Below are 26,285 nucleotides of genomic sequence, written 5' to 3'. Positions count from 1 at the left end.
TGACAGAGCTGGAGACTGGAATTTTTCTGCTCTAAATGCACCAAAGGTGTGGGAAGGGACAGAGCAGAGATCCCACTCTGAGCTCATCGATCACCTTCACCTCATACCTGCCAAAAAGGTGCCTGTGCTGCAAGGGGTTCCTCTGTAGGAGCCATGGAATTTTCAGCTTCTCCTCTATCACTTCCACATAGGATCAGAATTTCAGCTTTGAAAATAGCAGAGGCAAGAAGAGCTCTTTAGAGCTCCAAGTTATTTCTTGCTCTTCTCCAAACCACTATCACGTGGGAAAAATTCATCCCTAAGAACCAGCAGCCACTGTCCTCTGGAATCAGTGAGGTAAAAGGCCACATGTCCCAGCCAAAGGCTTTTGTGACAAATTTCCAACAGCAGATATTCAAAGCTAAATTCAAATTAGGAGCACTCAGTGCTCTGAGGGTAAATTCAATTTTTACTGATTGGTGAATTCATATGTGAAGAAAATAACAGACTTGAAAAAAAGATAGTGCTGAAATTTTATTTTCTGCCTCCTCTGTTTCTGTGAGCCCCCAGTTCCTTGCCAAGTGCTGCCACTTCTTTCCCAAAAGGAAGATGATAGGCTCAGTCTATCACAGAGCAGGAAGGATTTTCTTAGCTCTCCAAGTGATGCCTGCTGGGTCACTGTGCCCTGTGAGTTACACAGCCCTGTCACTTAGTGAGCTCAGCAAACCCATGTTTTCCTAATGACCCTGTCTCAGCCAATTCATGCAGCATCATCCAGAGGGTTTGGCTGCCACTTGTCACTACCTCCATGACAGAATGGAATGAAGACAATTCCTACTGAGGATCTGAGTCCAATTTTTCACTGTGCTACTCCAGTTTCAAACAAGTGTCTCTCTAGTACCTTCTCTGGAAGAAGATTCTTCTTCAAAGGGTTAAAATATCTCGATAACCTTATGTATTGACAGCTCTCCTGTATATTAAAGTATTTTCTATTGCAAGGACCAGACACAGGTGCTGTATAGATGAGGCAGTGCATGAGAAAAGCCCTTGTGGTGCAGGATGGCCAGGCAGGAGGACAGTGGGGAGAGAGCAGCCTGCTCTGTGCACCTTGCTAAACAGAACATGCACAGCAAATACACTCGGCTTTGTAATGAATAAAATAAGCAGGTATATGTATCCATACACATCTTCTGCTCCAAAACCTCAGGCAGCAGAATTTCCAGTTTTGTTTCAACTACAACTATTGCAAAAACCAGAATGCTGTATGCTAAATTAACCCGACAATTCAATTCATAATCTGTTCATTTGTGACTGGGTATCCTGAACATATCCCAGAGAGCCAGGGCATTGCTTGAAAATGTTTAGGACAGAAATTCCTCCCGCTTCTTGTTCCCTTTGCTACTCCTTTGTGGGCCCATTTAATGCACTGTGTCACAGAAACGTGACGCTGTGCTTTAGCAGTGCCAGCAGATTGCATTACCCTGCCTGACTGTACCCAAGTCACACATTTCTCCCTGCCTGCAGTCCCAGAGGTCACAGCTAAGGTCAGCAGAGAACAAAAACGATGTTTTGTGATTCAGAATTTAGACAGCTACCAACTCATAAATCTTGCTCAGACTGTAACAACAAAGCATGGGACAGTACAGTCCTCACACACACAGAGATGTCTTCAGGAAAAAAAAAGCAGAACTATGCATCAGACAAAAATGACTGAATTTAGCATGTGGCAAAGCAGACATGCCTTCTTCAGCTATTTTTATTTTTCTATTTTCCTCTCCTCTTTTTTCCACATTTCTAGGTGGGAATAGAAGACCGTGTCACCACTTCAAAGTATTTATAGCAGTTAGCTAAGGAGTAATGATCATAAGCAGAATCACTTAAAGAACAACATTGAAATGTTTTTCATACTGAAAATAAATGACTCACTCCTTTGTATTTGGCAGCTTGAAATGGGACCTCTTTCCTTAATGACATTCCTCCTTTGCAGTGTGCTTATAGTCACTTGCTGTTGTTCATTTGTTTGTAGTACCAGTAATCCTTGGCACTTACAGTCCGTACTGTACTTATAATTCAAAGATTTCATGAACACTAATTAATCAAACTGAACAGAATCTTTAGGAAGAATGGTTACATCAGTTTTCAGATCAGAAAAGTGAGAGGGATTACGTTTCCTAAAAAAACCCAAACAAACAAAACAAACCTGCTGCAAGTCACAGGTGAATTCCAGAATTCAGAGGGGTTTTGCTCCTTCTCCCATTATCAGGATTGAGGGAAGCATGGCATGTGCCATTCAAGATTTGTACCACTTGAGACCAAGCCAGTTAACAAAGAAATGTTGGGAATTTTGGTCCTGGTTTGGTTTTGCACCCTTGTCATAGAACAGGATAGAAGAGGCTTTGGGGTCACCTAATTTCAGCCTTCCAGTGCCTGAAGGAACCTACAGGAAAAATTGAAAGAGATTCCTTACAAGGGCCTGGAGTGACAGTGCAAGGGGGAATTGCTTCATACTAACAGAAAATAGGATTGGATGGGGCACTGGGAAGGATTTCTTCCCTGTGAGGGTGGGGAGGCCCAGCACAGGTTGTCCAGAGAAGCTGTGGCTGCCCCATCCCTGGAAGTGTCCAAGGCCAGGCTGGAAGGGGCTTGGAGCAACCTGCTGTAGTAGAAGTGCAGGAGGGTTGGAACTGGATGATCTTTGATGTCTGTTCCAACCCAAACCATTCTGTGATTCTATGAACTAATCTAGCTCCTTGTCTGCTTCTTCAGCTCACGTGAGTGTGACATTTAAGCATTTCAGGTTGTGGCAGCTCTGAAGGACAATCCTTTCCCATCTGTAAGACCTGGTTCTATGAATGCTTCCCTCAAGCTCCCATCCAAACAGATACTGCAGCCACTGGGAACACCCTGGCTTTGCCTGCATTCATACAACTTCCTTGCTGGGCAATTTGATTTCTTATTCTCCTCTGATGAGTCCTTTTTGCTGGTGAAATCTATTAGCAAGTTATGGACAGTACTGAATCAATCCCACTGCACTGGAAAAGTCCTTGGGAAATCTGTTCAATTTGCCAAGCAGCTTCTGCCTCTGAAGGAGTTTTCTCTCACCTCCTTTTGCAAAGAGCCCTTCACACTTGTTCTGACAGAGATGTACCACTTTGGGGTAATTCATTCAACAACAGCCAGATCTTTCCAACTGCTTTATAGTGTGTCCTCTCCGAGCATTCTTTCAGTAATCCCTATACCAAAGCTGAACCAAATGTGTGTTTATGTAAAACAGCCCATGCTATATGCAGCCTGTGCTTTTTGCATGACCTTTAGTGTAAAATGCAATATGTCTGGTCTCAGTTATGTTATTCTGTCAACATGTTCCAGTTTGGGCTAAGCTGGAAGCAGCACTCTGTACATCTGGCTCAGGAAGAGAGGACATCTGTGCAACTAGTCTAATAAACCAGAGCAATTCGATGAAATATTGTTCTAGTGTTAGGGAATGAAAAGAATTTTTGCATTGCAAAACACAACAAAACGCTGACTTCTACCAATAAGAGTGATGTCCACAAATCTGGGAGATAAATCAATATGAGAGAAAGGCAAAAATATTCTAAATTAGGCTCTTATTTCAAGTGTAAACATCTTCCAAACATAAATTGTCTCATTTGATTTAAAGTTATTTAGTTCACATGGAGTTAGGTAATGTCCGCCTTTTAAAATACAACTTTGGAAATTTATGGATGAAAGGTGCTAATTTTGTATTTTTAAATGCATTTCACTGTGTGAATCCTTTAAGGACATTATGCTGTCTATAAATCCTCCCCTCTCCTACCACGGATTTTGTGAAGAACACAATTGCTAATGAAGTCTATATTAGACAAAGGCATTTTGTGAGGTCAGAATACTATTGCTTGGAGGTTCCCATTTTATATTCTTTGGCCATTTTGAAGAGGATAACACCTTATACTTACCCTAACAACTGCATATAACTCTGAAGTAATTCATTCTGCAGTTGTATTTAGCTGCCTTGAAGTCTGTATGAGCCATATTTATCCTTCTTTTCCCAGTCTCTCAAATAGTGAAACAGTCCAAAGTGGAGTAAGGTCTTGCCATCCTTTTTAAAGTAACTCCACTTGTAAAAGTGACTGAGGATCACTGACAACAGAGAAAAATCTCATTTTTCTCTTACATACTGAATTTCATACTTTGCCTCACTTAGGATGGAAAGAGAGTTGTCAGATTTCTCATGCTGTACTTCACATTCATTGCCACTTCATGTAACTATTGATCTTTCTCTTGGAGTTTCTCTACAAATCCCACTATCCATTCTGCCCATTTATATTTGCTGTGGTCTCCCTATCCCAAAAGGAAAATATTGCTCCTTTAGTTCAGAATTTGATCCAAGAGCCCATCAGGCTGATTTCCAGCTCTCTTGCAGTTTGCTGTCAGTAAACTTTCCTGCTCTAAAGCAATCCATCACCATAAAAGCCTACATAGAACCGAGTTCATCTTGTTCATCACCTTTGTAAAACTTCATCTGTCCAATTCTCATTGATAACCTTTTTCCAAGGTGGGTGAAGAAGTAAGCCCAGTTTGATGAGAATGATCTCCAGAGAGCAGGGGATACATCTGCATTTATTAAACAGCCTCTGCAGTGGCTGCTTGCAATGTACACCAGACACACAGATAGCATCTCTGGAGAATCCAAGAAAACCCAGCAGTCAGTGCAAGAAAACTGCAAACCCAGTAATACTTGCAAAATCTCCTTCCTTAAAAGAGACTAAAAGACTCTTAAAAGTTCCCTCCAGGCAATTTGATTCTGGTCCAAGGGCTTTGAAGAAAAGGAACCCATCCATATATCTTGATGCATTCTTCACTGTCTCAGGATATGCTCTTGACCCAAGGACCTGCATCAGTCATAGACAAGGCAACATCAGCACTGGATCCCTGACAACACGTGTTATGTTTGCCTACAGGAATTTAGGAAGGCAGGAGGTGGTGGTGTTATACCTGACAGCCCTGGTGTATAATTGATTAATGTATTAATGTAGCAGCAATAGTGGTCCAGGAGACCCAGCCCTTGATAAAGGATCAAGTTCTCCTCTGAGCCCATCCACATACCAGACATGGCACCTAGAGTAATCCTTTTTGTCTTTCTGTACATAGTCTTTCCAAAATATTGGAAAATTGCTGGGAAGATAGGACCTTGTGCACATTTCCTAAGGCACATTAGTGCAGGACTAATGGCCTGGATGCTGGCAACGAAATAGTGTCATTACAGTGGACCCCAGAAGTCTCGTAAAGAGACTCACAACTTGTCTTTTTTTCTTAAAAGAGGGGGGAAAAAAGACTTTTCAGCTGTAGGAGTACAAAAAAGTATCCAACTGAAAAAATGTAGGCAATTTTTCTAACTAAAAAAAGTGAGTGTAAGTTTGTATTTTTATTGTTTTTATTAATAACTTCCAGATGAATCTCTGCACTTTAAAATTTCATTTCATAGTGAATTATACTGGCTGCCATAGAAATCCTCAGAAAAAAATCTAATGGAAGGAAAGACTAGGCCAAACTCCCAGTAATTTTTCTAAATTCCAGGGAAATGTATATCTCAGCCTACACTTCCCACTCCAGAAACATTTCCCCTCCTGGCCTCCTGAGAGCATCCAGAGCTTAAACATCTCTGAACTTTAGCAGCATTTAAAGGCAAAATGCTGCTTTGTTTCTAGTAACAGACATTTCTGTACATGTCAAAAGCCACCAGAAAGCTTCAGCTCTTGTCAAATACTTCATTCCAAATGACTTACCTCGAATGGGTCCGACTGGCCTGAACACAGGTCAGGAAATATGGAATGGATATGGTATGGAAATAAAGGTGAGGAGCTCTGTGATGGCAAGAGAGTCAAGAAATGGCACGGTAACACAGTGTGAAGTGGTGTTGTGATTGTGTAAGGACTGCAGAAATACACATGTAGGCCTGCTTAAAATCCTGAATACCCACATAACCTCTAACCCTGTTACGATTCAAGTTAATAAAACAATACAAGAGCAAAGCGATCCACAGATTTTTCAGGATGTTTGCAGTATGTCCCCCTGCAGCACTGAGCCCCAGAAGCCTTCTTACCACCTCGGATTTCCCCTGATAAAATCTTCCACTTCCTTAAAATTGCTGAAAACAATCGCGCTTTAGCATCATCTACTGGGAGAGATGGGCAACTGACTGGCAGGCTCCAGCAGCACAGACGCTCCCAGCCGCATCTCCTGCTCCCGGGCAGTGCTCAGGCCACACTCCAGCAACACAGGGGAAAATGGATATTTTTCTCTTCAAAAGCTGCATTTTAAGGAACAGAACAAATGTTTTGGTGCTGGTACAACAGAGAGCAGAATTGCTACGTGGATGCTGCTTCCTGCCAGGCCTTTTTTGAGTCGCGCAGCAGAAGGAGTAAGAAGCCAGGAGGAAGGGAGCAGCTGATCTCACAGACCAGTTGGTGCTAGGAATTTTGTCGCCGCAGTCTGAGGTTGGCGGTGGCGGTGCTCAGCACAGCGGGGCCGGGGGGCTGTGCTGTCTGCACTGCACCACGTGCAAGACAATCTGAAATTCATGACCAGCCTGCACTTTTTACCAGCAGCATCAGCCACCCAAAGACCTCAAAGTGCTGGGGACAGTAATCCTGCCTGGCAGGTAGAGGCTGTCCTCGTGCTGAAAACTGGGAAGTGGAGACAGAGTTTTAAGGGAAGGAATCCCAGCAGCATTTAGATGTTTAAATGATTGGCAGCAAGCTGGACAAATCACTTGAGATTGACGTGATTTCACAACTAAACACCCTGAAAAATCCCGCTCAAGGTTCCTGTTCCAAGAGTCACAGGCTTGGTGCGTGAGAGGTGCAGCATCCAGATTCTAAGAGTTATGATCTTTGTAATCACTGGTCTGTGCTTTAACCTTGTTTGTAGATCTCTGTTAAGGTCTTGCATCAAATGTCCATTCCATGTACAAAGGCAGCATGTCTCACCTGGACATGAAGGGAGAATTCATCTCCATTGCATTTTACTGCCTAACATCTAGATGTCAACCCAGAAACAGTGTTCAGCTGCTTTGGCAGTCAGGGAAGAGAGGGGCACTTCCAGGGAGGAATGCACCTTTCCCATTGCAGGATCGCTTCCTTGGGGTACAGTGCAATCACCTGGCATTATCTCACCATCTCCAGCTCAAGCTATCTGTTTGGAACGGGTGCTTTTTATAGCAATAATTATTTTTAAGACCTACATCTATTGCTGTCTGTCACACCGAGTTGCACCATCTCTGATGGCTCAATCTGGGTATCTTCCTGCACCAGTGGCAGAGCCTGGACTTGGTTCTACTGCAGGCCTGGAGCTCCAAGGAGCTCAAACCAGGCAGCCAGCTGCAAAACCTCACCCCCACAGATTGTTACAGCATCACAACTGATGCTATTCAGAAGAGCAGAGTAACAGCTATAGTAATATTTCATGTGTATCAAAAAAAAAAATTACGCATGTTTTGTAATTCAGTGGAGTGACCTTATGACTAAAGGTTGAATACATTAACTCATTAGATATCTGTAATCAAGGCTAGGGGGTTTAGGTGTGGGGTTTAAAACCTCCTCAATGTGCTAAAATACATAGGCTGGTTTTTCAGGTTCTTTACAACTCACATTATTCTTTTTAGCATTTCAAATTAAGATACCTTAAAACATCTTTTTTGCAGTTCCAGGGTAGCTTATATTCATCTGTCCTTTAGAACTCTACACATCTTTTCCAGCAACTTTGGAGGCCAAGTAGCAAAATTCTGATAAAAGATTTACTAAAGTTTCAAAAAGTTGACTAAAAATAAATGCTGAATATTTGAGAATATACAACTCATATTTGTATTTCAGAAAATCTCTAAAATCAACTGCAGTAACTGCATATTTCATACATATCTCACTTTTGAGACAGAAAAGTCTTCTGTTTCTCACAGCTACAGAGTTCCCTCAAACTGTGTTACTAATATTGTGTAAAAATATTGCAGCTGTACAACTGAGTCTGGATTTTCATTATTAACACTCCCAGCTTTCAGCTGCCTTCAGGAAATGGGTTGATTACTTATCACACCTAAAACACCATGCCTTGAGAAATAAAGAAGTCACCAGACAGTTGGCTGAGATCAGCCATCCATTGGCTTTCTGGAGGCAAAGGGAAAGGTTCTTTGCCCAGCTTCACATTTTGGCAGGAGCAGAGAGAGTTCCCTGCCCAACCACCCCTGTCATGACAGGGTGGCTGTGTGTGGAAGGTGACTGCTCGGAGGGCAGGCAGGGCAGCCCCCTGTCTCTCCTCCTGCATAACATGCAGATTCCTCTCCCAAGATACTTCAGATTTTTTTGAGAAAAATGTAAGGAATACTGCCCAGCTGTGTGGTGGCTTGCATTGAAAGACCCAGGCAGCATTTTGCAGCTGTCAGTGTCTGGTGTGAGATGTGGTGGTGGGACTCACACCTCACAAAACTTCACCACAGCTCTCCAAGGGGTCCCAAAGTGAAGAGGGACTGGGACTGAGCCATCCTGCTCCACACAGAGAATACCTCTGACCTGATCCCTGTAGGGATGGAATGATTTCAAAGTCTGACTCTGCTATCTGTATGATTACTAATGGGATTATTTTTTAAGAAACACGAGAGCTCTCACAGGATGTCCTTCATTAGTTGGTGGGTACATTACCTGTCCCTTTGCCAGAGAAACTCCAGCACACCCAACAGGTCAGAAAAACCAAGGAGACACAAACTGCATTCTGATTGCCCGTTTATTACATAAAATAGGGAAGTATAATTTAGCACAGAATATGAGAATGGCAGTGAGTAGCTCACCCCACTTGCTGTCTCTGCTCTCTGACAGTAAAAGGGGTTGCTTCAAGGGAAGACGAAATAAGGAATAGATCCATTCATGCAAATCTAGAAACTCTCCATTAACAAATATTGTGTGTCAGTTTGGCTCTGTTCATCTCTGCTCTGCATTGACCTGCCTCTGGGTGGGGGTGTTGTGAGGACAAGGGTGGTCTTCTGCTCTGTGCCTGTTCTTCTGTTCTTGGATGGCAGCAAACCAAAGCCTTCCCAGTGATGAGCTGCTACCTTGATTCCATTAAAGGCCTCAGCTGGATGTTGCTTAGATCTGGTATTTAAGCACCTCAGCCAGTCTTATCCCTTGAATGCCTGAAACCCTGTGCAAGGTTTATCTTTGCACTGCCCCCACCAGTTTCCAGAGTCTGCTTGACAATTCTGGGGCAGCTAAAAGCCAACACTGGGGAAAAAACAACCAAGGAATCAAGCCTGATTACATGAGCAGACACTTGAACTACTTGTTTTCATCTTCTGGGGTTTTTTACAGAACTTTAACTCTATGTAAAAGTTTTTCCATCTGTAGAAAAGCCTCTTTTTGCAAAGCTCTGTAGAGATCTCTATTCTTAGTGCTGTTATGTCAATATGTAATTAATTTGCCTAATTCGGCTGTACCGTTCTGGAATACTTGGAGATTGAAGTGTAGACTTTTTGTGACTTGGTTAAAGAGAAAAACAAGATAAAAATAATGGAGTGTTGGATGCAAATTTATTCCCCAAGTTACTAACACATTAGATTTCATGTGCACTACTGAAGATATATCCATCTGAGTACAAAGATGCCAAAACATGGCTTACTGAGGCAGCTAAAAAAAGAAAGGGTGACACGGCCAATGACAATTTAAATAGTTCTGACAACGATGTGCGACCTGATTTGTTGCTTCCTGAACAGGATGGTAATTTTTGCTGTGTGCGTTGGCTGGGTTCGTATGGCTTTATTTACTTGCCATCCCATGTTTAGATGTTGTTACTACGAAGGGACCAAACTGTGCTCCCTGGGCATACAGCACCTCCCTCAGCACACAGGAGCTGCAGTGCTCATTGGGAGAGCCCAGTGTGCTGCTCTCCATGTGCTCTGCCAGCTCCCCAAAACCCTGGCCAGATTCTGCTGGAGTCAACAGAGACACTCCCATGGAAGTGAAGCTGGATTAGGTCACTGGCTGCCATGGGAGAGGAACACGGCCAGGTCTGCTGGCTCAGACACGCAGCAACTTCAGCCTGTGAGGTAGATGGAAATAGCAGGCTACAGCTTCTTAACAAACATCCAGAATAATTAACTAATGGTTATGGGATACCGTGTCCATGTAGGGATTGTGCTGGACTACAGGTTAAGAGCTCTTAGCTGTGGGTTCCAAAGGGCTTTGACCTCTTTCCCAGCACTGAGGAACCATAAATTCTCATCTTGCAGCTCAGCTCCTGCTCAGCAGGGAACCCCACCTGCTGGGGTCCTTCTCAGAGCTCTTCAAAACTCAACCTGTAAAAGACAAGGGCTTTTTATTCTGTTGTCAAAAGAAGTTGATTTGGTTGTGACCAGCATGGTCTTCAAAATAATTCCTCCCCATGTTTTGCTGCCATCCTAGTTGCCATGTGCTTCTGTGAGTCACTTAAAGAACCCTTGATGCTTATGGTTCTGTAAGTGAGCTGGCCAAAAGATTAACCAGAATTTTTAGGCCTTTCAGCTGTTTTCCCATCATTATTTCATAGTGATCTTTAGGAAAAAGGCCCTGCAACTTCTAACTGGAAGAACCAAATTGCTCTCCCCCAGCCACCATGGGGGACAACCTTCTCTTTCAGCTCTCCCACCAGCCTGTGCTACCATGGTGAAAAGGTTACTGGTTTAATCCTTTCTCTGAGAGGCTGGGCAGAGGGCACCTCTTCCCCTGCAGCCCTGCAAATAACATCTGTACCTGAAACAGTGGTGGCTTAAGCAACAGACCCGTTTCACTGAACTTTCTCTGAAACACTGCATGCTTTTACAAAGCAGGTTTTGTGCTTAGGGTCTGCACTGAGTGCTGAGGGGGGCAGGTGCTGTCCCATGCCTTGGCACCAGGTCTGAGACTCAGGTTTAGGTGTCCTCCAAGGTTACTCAGTCGCAGGAAACACTCCCCTGCCTAATCTGGTGTTTCAGAAATGGTGTGGACTTTGTTTGCCAATAGTAAAACAAATGTATAGGAAGGTCAGCCCTGGCTTCAGGAGTTTGGTCACATTTCCAAAAACAAACCTAACTGAACTTACTGATTCATCTCCAGCCAGTTCTGGAAAGAGCTCTCAGAAGTGTGCCCACTTTCTATCACTCCATCCTGAGATACAGACCAGACACCTCTAACAACTTCAGGAGCCCACTCTTTATCATCCAAGCAAATGTTATTCTGCATAACTATATTTTAGTTATACTACATTATATATATTATATATATTTTAACTATAACTATATTTTTTTGTGGGTAAACCAAAAATGCTCCTCTACAAAACCAATTGAAAGAGTTCAGCAGCTATAATCTACTTTGTGCCTGTGGAGAACTAGGGAAATGTACATGGGTACATACACATACAAATTTTTTTTAAACATTCATGAGATTTCATGGAAAGCCTGGCCTCTGAAAGGTAGGGTTTATTTCATTTAATGGCCATACACACAAACAGCATTTCAGAAGATTCCAATATTCCTTCTACCCTGATCTAAATCTCATTTATCCAAAAATCTCTGTAGCATTGTTATGTATGTTATACACAAAAGAAATTGTACTGAAGTGGATTAAATGACAGAAGTATCCAACTCAAAAGGTCTGTAGCACAGTTAAGCTTCAGAAAGAACTGAGACATATTTCTCCCCATTTACTTTAAACATTTGTCTCTCTTAACCATAAGAAGCTCTGGAGATGTGGAAAGCATTTTAAGAGAAGCTTTTATATTTATCCCTGATTTAGACTTGATGAAGTACTCTTAAAGAACAGGTCTTATGTCTTGTCATTACTATTTTTGTTGTATCTTGTAGTGTGACAAGAAAATACTTACCCAAAGTACCAAAAGAGAAAAAACTTTTTGAGAGAGCCTGTTCTTGCAAGATTTTCCATCCCAATATTTACGGGCCCAAGAGGTCCAAATAAACTTTGGATATGCATCAAAGTTCCTGGATGGTTATTCAAAACAAGCACAAGCACTGAAATTTTTCCATCACTAGTTATTACATCCAATTCCTCCCCTTTCCATCAAGAATCAGAGTATCCCTCTTCAGGAAGTTCCTATGCTCCGTGACTCTTGATTGTCCACAGAGGAATACATAGGATTTCACTAATGTCTATACCAGGCTTTTGAAAGAAGTCACACTGCTATTATTTTCCAGCATTTAAGCAAATCTTTCTTATTTAAAACTTAAAAAAAAACTGAGCTTATACTTCCAAGCATTACCTTGACAAAGCATCTGCAGCTCTTCCCAATGATGAGCTGAGAGTCTGTAGGTTCAGGGGTTCAGTGAAGCACAGACTTGGAGTCTCCCCATTGGGACCAAGCTGGAGTTCATCCATCCTGCACTCTGGAGTGAAATACGGGCAGCAGATCCTACTCAGTCCCTGGTGAACAGTAGCTCACACAATAAAACTATCATACCTAATTCAGCTTTTGAGGGAAAGGCCTTGCCTGCAGGCTGATTTATGGGCTAACCCAGCAGAAGATACTCCCTATAGGTCAGGTGTGATGAGGTCATTGACAGGGCAATAGCAACGAAGTTTTTGACTGTAAATTCCCTTTGTTTCAAAAGCTGTAACAGACAACTATAAGCAATTTGGGAAAGGCTCCTCCATAACTCAAGGAAAATATTCTTGCTTTATGTACTTCATAAAGTATTGCTATATTGCCATTATCTTTTCTTTCCTTTTCCTTATGTATAAAGTAAGGCTACCAGGATAAATTTATTCTCCACGTTGACAGAACTATCTTCTGAGTACTTTCAAGTTCATTTACAAAATTCAGTGGAGATTGCTTCAATTAGGGTCATCTGGTCATGTACCCTTGATCCTTTGATCACCAAAGCAGAAATACCATGTTAGTAATCTCTGCGCTACCATTTGGGTTAATGAATCGGCTTGACTTTAATTCTAGCCCAGATGTAATCTTTTATAGCTTAATGATTTGTTCCAACATGAACTCCAATTGAATGTAAACAGTTTCTTTATTTAGAGAGAAAATTCTTTTTTATAACTTGTTTCTCTTCCTAATTAATTCTAGCGCAATTAAATCAAACCTTGATCTGTGGCAATCAAGATTAAATCATAGTATAGGTTAGGCTGTTAATATCGTCTTTGAGTTCATTATTATCAAGGCTAACAGTAATCAGCAAAGGAGGGAGAAACTGATGTAGCGAAGACTACAGATCTGAGGACTTGTTCTTATTTTTAATAGCTGATCTGATTTAATATATGATAATACTTGCACTTATTTAGTAACGGCTTTCCAAGGAGCTCAACATACTCTCCCAAAGTTAATTTATTCTCACAACACTGATGTGCGGGAGGTAAACATTATCTCCCAGGGACACTGAAAAGTTTTGAGACACAGAAGAGTTGTGGGCTGTTTGCAAAGTCACAGATTGGGGCCCAGATCTTAATGCCATTAACAAATCATTAGCTGGGGACCTTCGCCGTAAACTCTGGTTATGATAAGAGAGGAACAGCACCTCATCCATAAGCACTCACCGAGCACCCTGCTTAAGATGGATTTGTTGGCCACTGCATCCCAGCAGTCCTTGGAGTTAAAAGCTGCCAGTGCTGTGAGCTGGCTGCCTCCACAGACCTCCTTCCATCACACCTCCTCAAGAGGACTCGCCATGTAGCTCCGCCCTGCAGTTGCCAAGGGGGATTTGTGTTCCCAGAGGTAAAAAAATTCATTTGTAAGTTAAATGATGGATTTGACAGACATTGCAGTTCTGAGATTTGTTTAAACAATCTGGCCTGTCCACATTACCCCGAACCTTTGTTTTGAACCAAGCCTAGATTTAAAGGACAGTGAAAGCGACACTTTGCAGCCCTGACTATCCTCAAATTGACGTACTGATGTGTGAGAGGAGTCCCAGCTGAACCCGTTCTCTGCCTGGATCTCTGGCCATAATTATATTACCCCATGCTGTGGCAGATTAATCCTGATTGTGCAGGAAACTCCTGCCCATTTGGGTCATTCCTGAGAGGTACAGCAATTGTATGGAGGGGACCGAATCACCCCAGTTCAACTCCAAACAAGGGAAACACAAGAAAGCATCACAACCTTGTTTGTACTCCAGTTCTATATTAGCTTCAAAAAAACTACACCAGTGCCATTTTCAATTCAGTGTTATGCTGGAAAGGTTGCAAATTAATTAGAATTATGCCTTCTTTGTGCCAAGTGATAATTTACTGCAATTAATTATCAAAAGATCTACTGCTGTCAATTACGGTACTTGCTCTTTGGGGGGGAGAAGCTATTTACGTATAGCTAAATTCTGTAACAAAGTTCCATTTTACTTTTATTGTTTTCAATTAAACTATCATCATTTGCCTTGCCTCTGCCAAATACAATAAAGACTCGTTAAGAACTAATCATGCTACTGTGACCTTTTTTTTAATCCAAACATTAGCTAGACCTGCACTGAGTCAACACTCCTATTGTTACACCTGCAAATTGTACGTAGAGAGGAGCATACTTCAGAATTAATGAGCACAGCTGTGGTCTCTCTTACATTCAACACTTGTAAAATAGACCTCTTTAAAGTGCCATTATCACAATATTGATAGAGTTATTTATAGTACTGCAAACGTTCCCAGTCATAACAGAGTCCTTGTTATCCCCCACAGCAGTTCATGTTGTTGCCATCTCCTGGACTCATTCCACAGTTTGTGATAAGGCACCACGTGGACAATCCTTTACGAACAAACTATAAAAGACATTAGGAAAACTTCTACATAGGCAAGTTTTGAAGCTTGGAATAGGTCAAGCTGTCAAGACCCAGCCTGCACAAGACTTGCCATGTTCTTGTGCTGTGCAGTTTCCTGTAATTTCTGGGTGGGATGTGAAATGAAATTACAGGAAGCACAAGCTGCAAAGGATCTGGATGGCATTGTCCAAATGAGAGCTGCTTTTTGCAGTTAGTAAGACTGTTTTACCATAATTCAGTAAAACAGATGTAAGTTCAAACTCTTGGTGTCAGTCGCTGAAAACAAATACCACAGGTGCCAACTTTGGTTGCTAAGGGAATACAAGCTCCTCGGGCTTCCCAGTACGTGTGCAAACAGCTAGAAATTGGCCAAGGCAGAGGTTCTGCTGTCAGCAGGAAGGGAGTTGCTTTTCTCAGGTGTCTTTCTACTCAGCTTGATCTCCTGACACATTACTGAAGTATCAGCCAATGTGGTCAAGATGAAGTCAGTAGGAGACTTCATCAGTGTGAGTTTTCCTATTCTCAGTACCAGGCATTTGTTTGTGATATTAGTCTTATTGTAATATTTCATGTTAAGTTTTGTCACACTTGGCTCTGTGTCCACTAAAGATCTGGATACAGCATTTGTGGGGATGCATTCATGGGAAGGTCTCCAGAGTCATCCTGCAGATCCAGCAAACCCAGTGCCCCCAACTCTTCTCCTCCCTCTTTCTGGTTGTAATGTTTCACTTTTCTTCTTATAGGAAATTACTTTGCTTCTGATCCACTGTCCCTTATCTGAGGAAAAATAGTTTTGTCATAATTCAGCCTTCATTTTGGAAGGAACTGCTGAAAAACCTCAATTCCCCCAAGAGTAAAAGTTCAACTAACACTTGGCTACTTATGAATTATTTCCCCAGATCCATTTATTTCATATCTTAAGTGCTTCATGGCTGAAAAGTCAGATCTAAAATAACCTCACATTACATTCTCCCTCTGAATGTAAGAGATTATTTTCATTGTACAGGTCAGCTCAGAGAACCAGCCAAGCAGTGTTTAGCTCACAGGTGTTGCTGGGTCTGATCTCCTGAAGGCAGAGTAGACTTGTATGGTGATTCCCAGCTAAAGGCTGGTTGGCTCCTGTGAAGTTATTTGTCAGCTATTCCTGGCTCCCTGGAGAAGGGAGGATGTGAACTCCTGTTTGCTCTGAGGCAACAGAGAAGTACTCCAGCACAGAGTTTGAAATCCCCAAATTCCCCCATTGAGCTGCACTTCTCAGGAAGGATTTGAATCCAAACATATTCTGTTATTCATAATGGTTTGGGAAATAACTGATTGTTGCAAAAATGTTTTTCCAGAAGTCTCTGAGTTGCTTGGTTTGGTTTTTTTGGTAGGTTTTTTTGTTGTTTGTTTGTTTGTCTGTTTTGTTGTTGTTGGGGGATTTTGGGGTTTTTTTGTTTGTTTTATTTGGTTGTTTTTTTTTTTTTTACTTCCAAATAACTTCTATTGTCAGATTTATCTCTGTGTGTATGTACATTCTTACCATAATTTGGAGCACTCCTGATTTTGTTAGTGTATTTATCCTCAGCTATATCAGTATATTAGAATAAAAGCTGAAGAGAGAATGGGAAGAGTAGGTGGTATCAAAACCTTCCAGTTACTTTGTGACTTGGGAGAGGTTTACATTTTGAGTAGCTTTTCAGGATTTTGGAAATGTTTCTGTTTCTCAATAAAAGGAAAGAAAGGGACAGAGTAGTTATGGGGACAAGAAGTTCTGTGGAAGTGAAGGCAGAAAAGGCTGGAAACCAGGGCTGTCACCTGGAACCTGCTCTGCCATTTTCCTTTGAGTGACCTTGTTCATCAGAAGAAAACTCTTCTGTGAGGAAACACAGAGCTGGGCTGAAATGAGGGACAAGGAGCAGCAGGGAGCTTTTTGTTTCCATAAACTTAGTGAGGGATGGCACGCAACTTCACTGCACTTGTGATTAAACTAATCTAGTTAAAATCAGAAAAGGATTTCTCATAATTCAATTGGAGTTGTTTTTAATGTTTGGACTTTGGTCAAGGACAGCTTTATTGATTGAATTTAATTGCTTATATTTTCCTGTCCATTTATTGAAGCCCATTTTTCAAGTCACTTGAGAGGCTGCTAACATTTCAGAAAGGGGATATGCCAAAGCATTGCTTTAATTCATTATCTTTTTGGACATACAGTAGTTGCTACTTGGCCCAAATTAAATCCGTTAGAGATTGTGATAGCATAATTACTTACAGGTATCCAAAACTGCTTTTAACAGAATTCTCTAGGAGGTTATGCATAAGATTTGTTTTGCCCTTACATTGGATGCAAATGTCTGGGATTTCAATGATAAATAAATATTTCATCAACTGAGGACAGATTTTTCTCATTTCCATATGTTGCTGATGGACTAAAATTCTTGTGAGGGCTTTATTTTTCCTTAAAAATAAAAGTCTTATGAATTAGCTCAGTCACTTTTTCTGAATGTGTAAACACAGTGACCCTTGAGGTAAAGAGGAAACCACCTGTGATTCTGACTTTTTTCTTTCAAACTGTGCTCAACCCTGAAAGACTTGCTAGACAAAACTCCACATTATCTTGATTGCTTCACACTGTGTTCTGATGACATCAAGTCTGTGATTCTCTGAAAGTTATGTCAGCCTGATTCCAAATGGAGTGAAGGGCTGGATGTTTCCAGCCTGGAAAGACGTATGGGTTGGAAAACACCACAGGAAGGTCACCAGTGAGTTGCAGTGCAGCCCCCCAGTCACAGCCCTTGCTCCTGTAAGCTCTGTCCCTGCTTTCCTGACCTACCTGCTCCTATTTCCTCGTCTTCTGCTCCCAGCTGTGGCTTCCTGCTTTGGAGAAGTTCTCAGTCTAACAAAGAAATGGGACATGAGCAGCTCTGTAAGGACAGAGGAGCATCTGCTGGCACTTGTGGACCCACTTGGTGTTGGGCTCAGCTCTCTGGCTCTGCACTGAAAGTACCTTGCATTATCTTGTGTTTTGTAAAAACTAAAGCTGCAGTGGTTGCAGTTTGCAAGATTGTATTTATTGATACAAGGTCTAGGCAGAAAATGTGAATCTACCTACAAAAACTCGCATTCAGTGCTTTTCAGGTATCTGTTTTGTTAGGAAGATGCATAAGACAAAACTTGGTTTAGTTTAAAAAACTTCAAATCAAACACAATCCAGACTTACATATTAATTTTTCTTATTTAAGAGAGCATAATGCTTCCTTGGAGTGAGACAAGGTTCTCACAAAGACCCCAAGATTTACCCTCTTCTTGCAATAGCTCTGTGGTTAACACATGCAAGCTGAAATACCTGATGTATGTAATACCTCTCCTCCCCTCAGAACACCAAATATTTAAATGTTGCCTAATTCACAAAAGTTTTGCTTCGGAATCCAGCGATCATATCTGATAAAAGGCACAAGGAATTCCTTTCACAAGGAACTGAACCACAGATGGTTATATGATTTGAGGGCCACTGAACATCAACAGTTTTACCAAGTGAATCAGAATTACAGAAACACCTGCATGACTGCATCTGCAGACTCAGCTAAATTACGCTTCCATCCAGCCACATGATATTTAATGTGTAATTCTTCTGCATTTTAATCAAATGCATTGTAATGACAGTACAAAATTTCAATATGAATGCACCTTAATGTAGGAGTAACTAATAGCTACCATCCATTAGTACCAGCTAAGAGACATACTTCCTCCTAAGCAACAGGGGCACAGTTATTTTAACTCATTACCTGCTTTGTAAATGACATTTAATTACACATGAAGTGGGGATGTTCACAGGACACTCCTGGAAATGCAAGAGTGAGCACCCAGAAGTTAACAAATATTTGAAAGAATGTTGTAGAAAGGTGTTCCATGAACCCCTGCATAGAAAGACAGTCTCTGTGCACTCTTCCCAAATGGTGCCTCTTTCCTGTAAAACCTGCTCTGACTTTAGCAGTTTAGAGCTGTAAAATTTTTGCTGAGCACAAGCAAATGTGAAATTTCTAAAGGCTTTTGAGATTCAATGGATTTTTGAGACTTCCATAAAACATTCCTTGAGAAACAGATGATGTAGGACACTCTCTTAGTTGTTGTTTTTAAACCAGGTTTACAGGTCAAACTATGAGAACAGTAACACTGAAAAATATTTCCTAGAACCTTTCTTAAGGATAGATGAATTAGTTTGGGTAAAATTTTTCTAGAAAGAAATCAGTCTGATCAAAAAAATTAATTATGGAAAATATCTCCTAGTGGTTAATACTAAGTAAAATTTTGAGCATCAAAAATCAGCCTTTCAAACAGAAAAGACTGGCCAACCTTGACTGACCAACCTTGGGAGATGGATAACTGTGAGTTACTGTATGCTGAAATTGCTCTCGTTTGGCTTTATCCTGAAATGTGCCACTCACTTCTGATGCCCACAGGGACTAAATTCAAGATTTTGGCCCTGGTACAAGGTTCTGCCCACAATGGAACTGGGGAGATCAGGGCCAGATCTCTGGGAAACAGACACTGCTCTATCCTGGTACTCTGTTACATGCTTGTCCATGCTTCTAGTGCCAGTAGGGAAAATGTGAAAGCATGGAGTGAGGTAGAAAATGAAGATTAAAACAAAGCAAATTAATTAATTCCTGAAGGGCTGGCTATTGAAACACTGTGCTTCCTGCCCATGTTTGTCTTTACTTCAATTCACTGGTCCCTAGTGCACCCAGAATTATAGCTCAGTAAACTTCTTCAAGGATCATATATTTAAAAAGAAAACCAACCATCCAAAATCTCAAAGTATGGCTTAAAAACAGGAAACCTCCTAGCAGAAAAGAGAGTGAGAGAACACGTCTTGACTTGGTCATTTCCTCTTTCAGATGTGGACACATTTTCATTACAAATTACTCTGAATATCAGTAATTATTTTCATATGGTTAACAAAAGATACTGATTCAACATTTGCATTTCCCTGAATTGCAGTGGAGTGGGATTACAAATTGCAGAGATACATCAGTTTTACAAAACATATTGAAGACTTCATGATGGGAAATGTTCTGTCATTATTTGAATAGCATGTGAATACCCACAGAGTGGGGAGCCCACAGTTACCACAAAAGTTGCTACAAACAGATACATGGAAATAAAATGCAAATGCTCAAATTTATCTCAGCTTTCCATTTGTTTTCCTAAGAAGTGAATGTTAAAGCTCCAACCATCCTGCCTAGGTGGAGCCACAGAGAGCTCAAATATACAAGTCCCACTTAATTCCTTAAAAGACATGCCCTTTCTTTAATGGAGTGACTTAACTGTTTCATGGCAAACAGAAGGGAACTCACAGAATAAAGCTACTTTGTGTCTAAGAAAGCTAGTTTGTGTCTAAGAAATATTTACCATAAGCCTGCAAACTTCACCAAGCAGCTCCCATGTGGGAGAAGGAAAGGGAGGTTGCACTCGGTGGTCCTGTTAAGTGCAGTGATTTCTAATAACAGCCACATTTGCTGTGAGTGATCTGGATCAACATCAAAAAAAAATCCCCATCTAGTCAAGTGCCCAGCAAGGGGTCTATTCTCATGTCCATGCTCATATGTTAAGTCCCATTGACAAGCATTAGTGGGAACTGCATGCACATATGGATATGTGAATAGCCCCAATGGGATCTGCATAAAGCAGTGTTTGACTATACAGAGATCGCTTCAACTGCCACAATAAAATAATAGAGGGGGGAAGCCTTAAAGAGTGCTGTGAACAAGCCAAACAATTTAAAGAAATTGATAAATAATGGTGGTTAAAAATGAAACAGCAAAATTAAAACAGCATTGGAATCTATTGTTTGAAATAAATACAAAATGAGAACTATCTTTAAGAAATTAACCCTGGCCAAAATTTATAAAACAGCTCATAACTCCAAGTTCTGCAATTTTTAAAACCTCTTTGTCTTCCCCTTACTCTATATCCTAAATAGAAACAATAGACACAGCAAAAAGCTCTTACTGACAAGACGTGAGTTGAGAAATGCACTGATAAGCATTGCTCTGCTGAAGAACACGGGACATGAAATAGTGGCAGCTCTACAACAGGTCAATGATAATGACGCTCCTGAGGTTATGCAACACCGACAGCCACTGTATAAATGTCAGAGCATTGCAGAAACTTCCTGGAAGTGGTTTCTTGCTACCTGAGAAGGCTCCAGCAGCCAGTCTGCTGGACACCAGAAATATCTAAAGAATTTGTTCTCTTTCTGCAGGAACTCTTCAGATTTTCCCCTGAAGCTACTACCTAATTCAAAATCCCGTTTTGGAGATTTTGAGGATTTTTGAATGCCATATTGATGATTTGGAGAACTGTTCTTACTTATGCTCACATAGCTGAAACAACAAAACCCTTCCTGACAGCCACACATAAATAGGTGCAATGAACAATGAAATCATCAATTAACAAAGCAGGCAGCAATCACTGCTGTGATAAGTGCCCATATTAAGAACCTAAATTGATGTGATATGGAATAGATGATAAGCAAATAATGGGAATAAATTAGGTCTAATTGTGATGAAGATCACTGGTTTCTTACCCTGTTCTGATGCCCATAGTGGAATTCAACTACTGAATTGCAAGTTATTGCAGAGTCCTGCATGTCTGTGAAAGTCTCACTGGCTTCAGACCCAGGTCCAAACTGTTCCAGCAGTGGTGCTTTGGAACATTGTGAGGTGAAGCAATCCATATGACTGACAGTGAAAGCTCTTATCTTACAGGATGTCCTTTTTCAGTGGTCATTTAGACCAACAGCCAACTTGTTAATCACAGTAAACCAAAGCTTGTTAGGTCCCTGCTGGCCAAAGCACTTGAGAAGACAAAAGACACCACGTTCCAGCTGACACCTGCAAGTAATTACACATGGTGATAGCAGTGCCTGAAAGAACAAATTGAGAACCAATGCTAAGAGGAGAGGTGCATTTCTTTTTTATAGACTGAACTATTTTCTGATCTCTGAGTTCCTTAGGGTTTTAGAAATCAAAGGCAAATTAGGCAGCGTAAAGAAAATCAGTTGCCAGGTATTTATCTGGAGAAATGATGGATCTCCAGTGATTTTAACCAGTTCTGAAAGGACATTCCCCTTCTAAGATGACACTGTATTTTATTATAAGGTTGTTTAATCAGTGTAATGGCAGAGGGGAACTGCTCCATGGAGAACAGAATCTGGAGGCCCACTCTCCCAGAGCGTTTTCTCTACCCACCAACAGATTTTTCAGTCTGTCTCCAGTGTCTTTGGATATCAGAACACATATGAGGCATGACAAAGACAGGCATGCATTTTTAGAAGGCAAAATATGATGGCTGATCCTTTTCTAAAAACCTCCTGGAGAGAAGAGGAGAGAAGATGAGAAGATGGCTCCTCCTCTGAAGAGCACAACCAGAACCAGGTAAGAGAACGCTGAGTTATGTTTCTCTTTGGTGAATATTTATTACATTAGCACTATTTGAATGTTACTGAATCTTGGTTTAAAAGGGAGTGATGGGGAGATATTCAATTTAGGCATATTTTGTTAATAAAATAAAAAATGCACGCTATGTTTTCAGTACTGAATTCTGTTGTGATAAAACCCATTATCAGAAATTGTTTTCAGTCTATCTGTGCATTGATATAAGTACTTAGAAATACTAAGCAGAAAATAATGTTGCAAGGAGCAGTAAAGATATATAATAACATATTTTGCCTTGTTTTCTAGATATCCACTTCTGGAAAATAATCTACCCCCAGGTTCAACTTTGAAGACTTCTTCATATTGAAAGAAAAGAGGAAGAGACTGAGAAATAAGTCACCGCCATGCTGTCTGCCACATCCTGGATCTATCAGATGTTTTAGAGAAAAGCAAGTTTCTCAGATAACATCCACCCCAGCAACTAATTTCAGCTCGTGTTTCATTTTAAGTTGCTGAGTTGATTGGTGGGACAATTTTCTGCACTGAGTCGATCAGCAGCATCACTGCAAGCCACAGGCAGGTCCTCAGCCACTGCATCCATCTCTGCCTAAGTCCCTGAGACTGTTGAGCTGTCCAGGCTTTGCTATCACTGACAATTCCAATGTCCCTCAAACCTCTGGCATTTAAGTTATCAATTAATAAGGCTGCTCAGTATCTTTTTTTGCGTTGGTTTGTTATAGGGTTATCAGTGTCTCTTCCATGGATAGTTACTGTGCAGATATATGGGCTGAAATACCATCAATGACATTCTGCACTTAGATGTGGGCAATGAATGAGATGCATGAATCTCATAGAGGTTTGTTCTGAAATTTCCCTGAAGAACAGTGGTCTTGGGAAAACCACCCAGGACCACCTGGAGGCACATGTTCCATGCAGCTGGTGGAGTGTGTGAAGGAAGGCAGTAACTCCAGCTAGCTACAGTCAATTGAGGGACTGCCTCAGGTAAATAATTAGGAGGTACATACACAAAGAAGAGCAAGCTCTTCATGTACCACACATGCACTGTGACTTTGCTGAATGGAGTTATTTTGCAGAGCTTGACACAATCAACTTGAGCTGAGGTTTTAAAAAGGATGCTTAGTATAGACTGAAAGTGTTTTAACTGTCAGAAATGGCATCTTCCCTGGAGCATTTTTCTCTAGGGGAAAACAGCCTGATCCTCACCAGCTGTAAATGGCAGTGCTGCTCCCACAGAGGAAAGGGCTGTCAATCCACAGCAGGGGTGGCTGGAAAGACCCCAGGGAGCAGTAAAGGAAACCTGAGCATTAAAGTATTTAATATCAGATCCAGTTACATCTGTCTGTAAAATTAGTAACAACACAGACACCTGGTAGTTATGATTCATGGGCTAATAAATATGTTAAAAGGTGGAGAGGATTGTGCTGAGCCTTGCACAGAACTGTCTGTGCTATTGGATTTGATGGATTTTAGCTCCTGGCTTTGGTCAGTGGCTCAGCTAAACTGTGCTCTGTCCGAATATAGATGGGAGACCTTCAGGAATGCGCCAGAGCTGAAGGAAATGGGATGAGGTTCCTGCTTCCTCTTCTTCCTGCATTACATTGGGCTGTAATTGGAGGCACCATGTGGTGGTACTGTAGAGTCTTGAAATGATTACTGCCTGCTCATGGCTTTGGCAGTTGTTGAGGGTTTCTGGGTGTTGAGAGAGGAGCAAGTCTGTAGGATGCAAGCAACACATGGGGAACTGCTGTGGTGGGTGTGTATGGTCAGAGCAGAAGGAAACTGTATGAGCAGCAGGACAAGTGTTTGGCAGCATTTCTTACAGTAATCAATTACTGAGACAGAATTGTATCAGAAAAAGAGGCTTGGGGTGAAGCTTCAGGCTAATATTCTGCCTGTAATCCAGTCCCATCCAGGAATGTCTGATTCACACTGTGAATAAAACAGGATTCCAGGTAGAAGATGCCCAGAGATGGGGTCACTGCTTCTCCTTTACCACAGGGCAGAGGCAAAGAGCTCTGAGGAATCAGCCATTTCATACCAGGAGGCGGGAAAGGGGTGACAAATGTACTAGTTGGGGGCTGCTTTTTGGAGGAGTCATGTAGCTCCAGCCACACACAAAGTGTCTCTTTTAAAAATAATATGTTATTAGAGATATATGAATGTGCGATATCTGCACACCTGGCCTGGGTCTGGAGAGCCCACGAAATGTGTTAGACTAGTTATTATTTGATTATTCCATTGCACAGGTGTACGTTCCTGCTCCCAAATGCTCATGCAATATCTCTGCTGATGTATACAGACTCACAGCACTGAAGGCTAGAGAAAGCCCCTTTGCACAAGACAACACACTGTGTGCCATTTCCCCTGCATTAAATGCATTCACTCAGTTTTATTTACCACAGGTCTTCTGGTCTTGCTTCAAAAATAAAATTTTAAAAAATACGTTATCCACTTTGTGCCTTGAAAGTCAGCCTTCAGCTACTGTGACTATTAAAGCCCCCTAAATTCTCTCTTGAGTTTGTTTGACTTCAACTTGCAGTTATCCATTTCTCTCTGAAAGATTAAAAACATTGTCAGTATCCAGCAGATATTTCCAGACACATCTCGTAGATACTTAAATACTTACACATTACACTCATGTCACGTCCTAGTCTTCTTTCAAGTAAGCGAGGCAGATTGAGCGCTTTAAGTCTTTCACCATTAAGCACTTTCTTCAGCCCTAAAATCCTCTCTGTGGCTCTTTTCTGCACCCTCTCCAATTTTCCAACAATTTTTTAAAAGTGTGAGCACTAGAAACCGCATAATCTTATATTGTCTGTATTAAAAGCAATTGTGTTTGAATGGGCTCAGCTCATGAAGCAACTGAGATCACTTGGAGTGTCATTCTCATCGCTGTCTGTCACTCCACCAGTGTTCCTGTCACCCTCAGATTTATCAGCTGTGAATTTACAGTGTTTACATCCAAATCCTTGAAGAAAACATTGACTAGCATCTGACCTGATGCTGATCCTGGTAAAACTCTCCCATTTGATAACAATTCCTGATTCATAGCTACTTTTTAACAGGCTGTTTGCCAATTCCTAATCTAATTAGTGCATGCTCTGCTGCTATTTCTAATGCTTTTTGATCAGAATATCACACAGTGTTAATTCTAATCTCCATAAAAAAATGAATATCACATCTCTTCATTGACCTTTATCATTCAGTCTTTACCTTCATCATATTATTTGATGCGCCTCATCAAAGAAAGAAATTGCGTTTGTCTGCTAAGGCCTATTTCTCCTAAGACTGTATTTACCATCATTAATTCTATTCCTGTTCTTCTTTTCCAATACACAGTAACAGCTCAGGATGTGTTAGAGGCCCAACTTTGAGGTCAGTACGTTGTATTATCAAACCAACCGCAACAATTCAATTCTTAAACCCACGCTGTGAAACCTGATACATTTCATTGTAGTGGCTTGGTGCTTATTTATGGTTACATATCATCAGGTGATTAAAAAGGACTACTTGCCAAACTGCCTTAAGCATAGCCCATGGAAAAACTCCTAGTCCTGACCACTGTTTTCCAAGTGTTTCCCAGTGACCACTGGTATAGAAACCAGTACAACCTTGAGCTTCCAGGGAGAGCTGTGCGCTTCCTGAAGCCTGCCTTAGAACACTACCATGAAAGGGATGATGATGAAATATCAGCTATCATGTAACTATCTATAAATGTTAGATTTCTACAAAGTGATTCCACTGAATTGTAATTAAGGGTTTGAAAGTCGAATGATTTTAAGTGCTAGTTTTAATTACCGCTTGGTGAACTTTAGTGTGTTAGAATTGTCACAACTTTCCTTTAGAATTAGTGTCAAGCCAGGCAATACAGTGGGAAATTATTAACTCATACTTTGGTTCAGCAATTATCTGCATTACAAGGTTTATGCAATTAGCTGTTTAAGATGTCATTATATTTTGCCATCTGGTACACAGGAGTTTATGCATATGAACAGGCACATGTTGAAGTGATTTTCACTATATGACACTTGATCTCAACCCAAATCATCACTATAATGAGTGGAAGACACAGTGTACAGTACATTAGTGGCAGGTGCATACTA

At 41.2% G+C, this 26,285-nt stretch overlaps 1 protein-coding gene and 1 long non-coding RNA gene across 11 annotated transcripts in view; both read left to right on the top strand.

Annotated features, from left to right (window-relative positions):
- Nucleotides 1-26,285, top strand: part of NFIA (nuclear factor I A) — a 350,043-nt gene that overhangs the window by 59,267 nt on the left and 264,491 nt on the right. The gene's annotated exons all lie outside the window — the stretch shown is intronic.
- LOC146766729 (uncharacterized) lies at nt 8,234-24,624 on the top strand. Its single transcript, XR_014956857.1, has 2 exons — nt 8,234-22,161; nt 22,468-24,624. It is a non-coding gene; the product is annotated as an uncharacterized LOC146766729 (long non-coding RNA).

This window comes from Lonchura striata, chromosome 8 (assembly GCF_050655825.1).
Source record: "Lonchura striata isolate lonStrDom1 chromosome 8, ASM5065582v1, whole genome shotgun sequence".
In the NCBI taxonomy this organism is placed as follows: Eukaryota; Metazoa; Chordata; class Aves; order Passeriformes; family Estrildidae; genus Lonchura; species Lonchura striata.
Note: the sequence above shows the minus strand (reverse complement) of the source record. Positions and strands in the feature narration are given on the sequence as shown.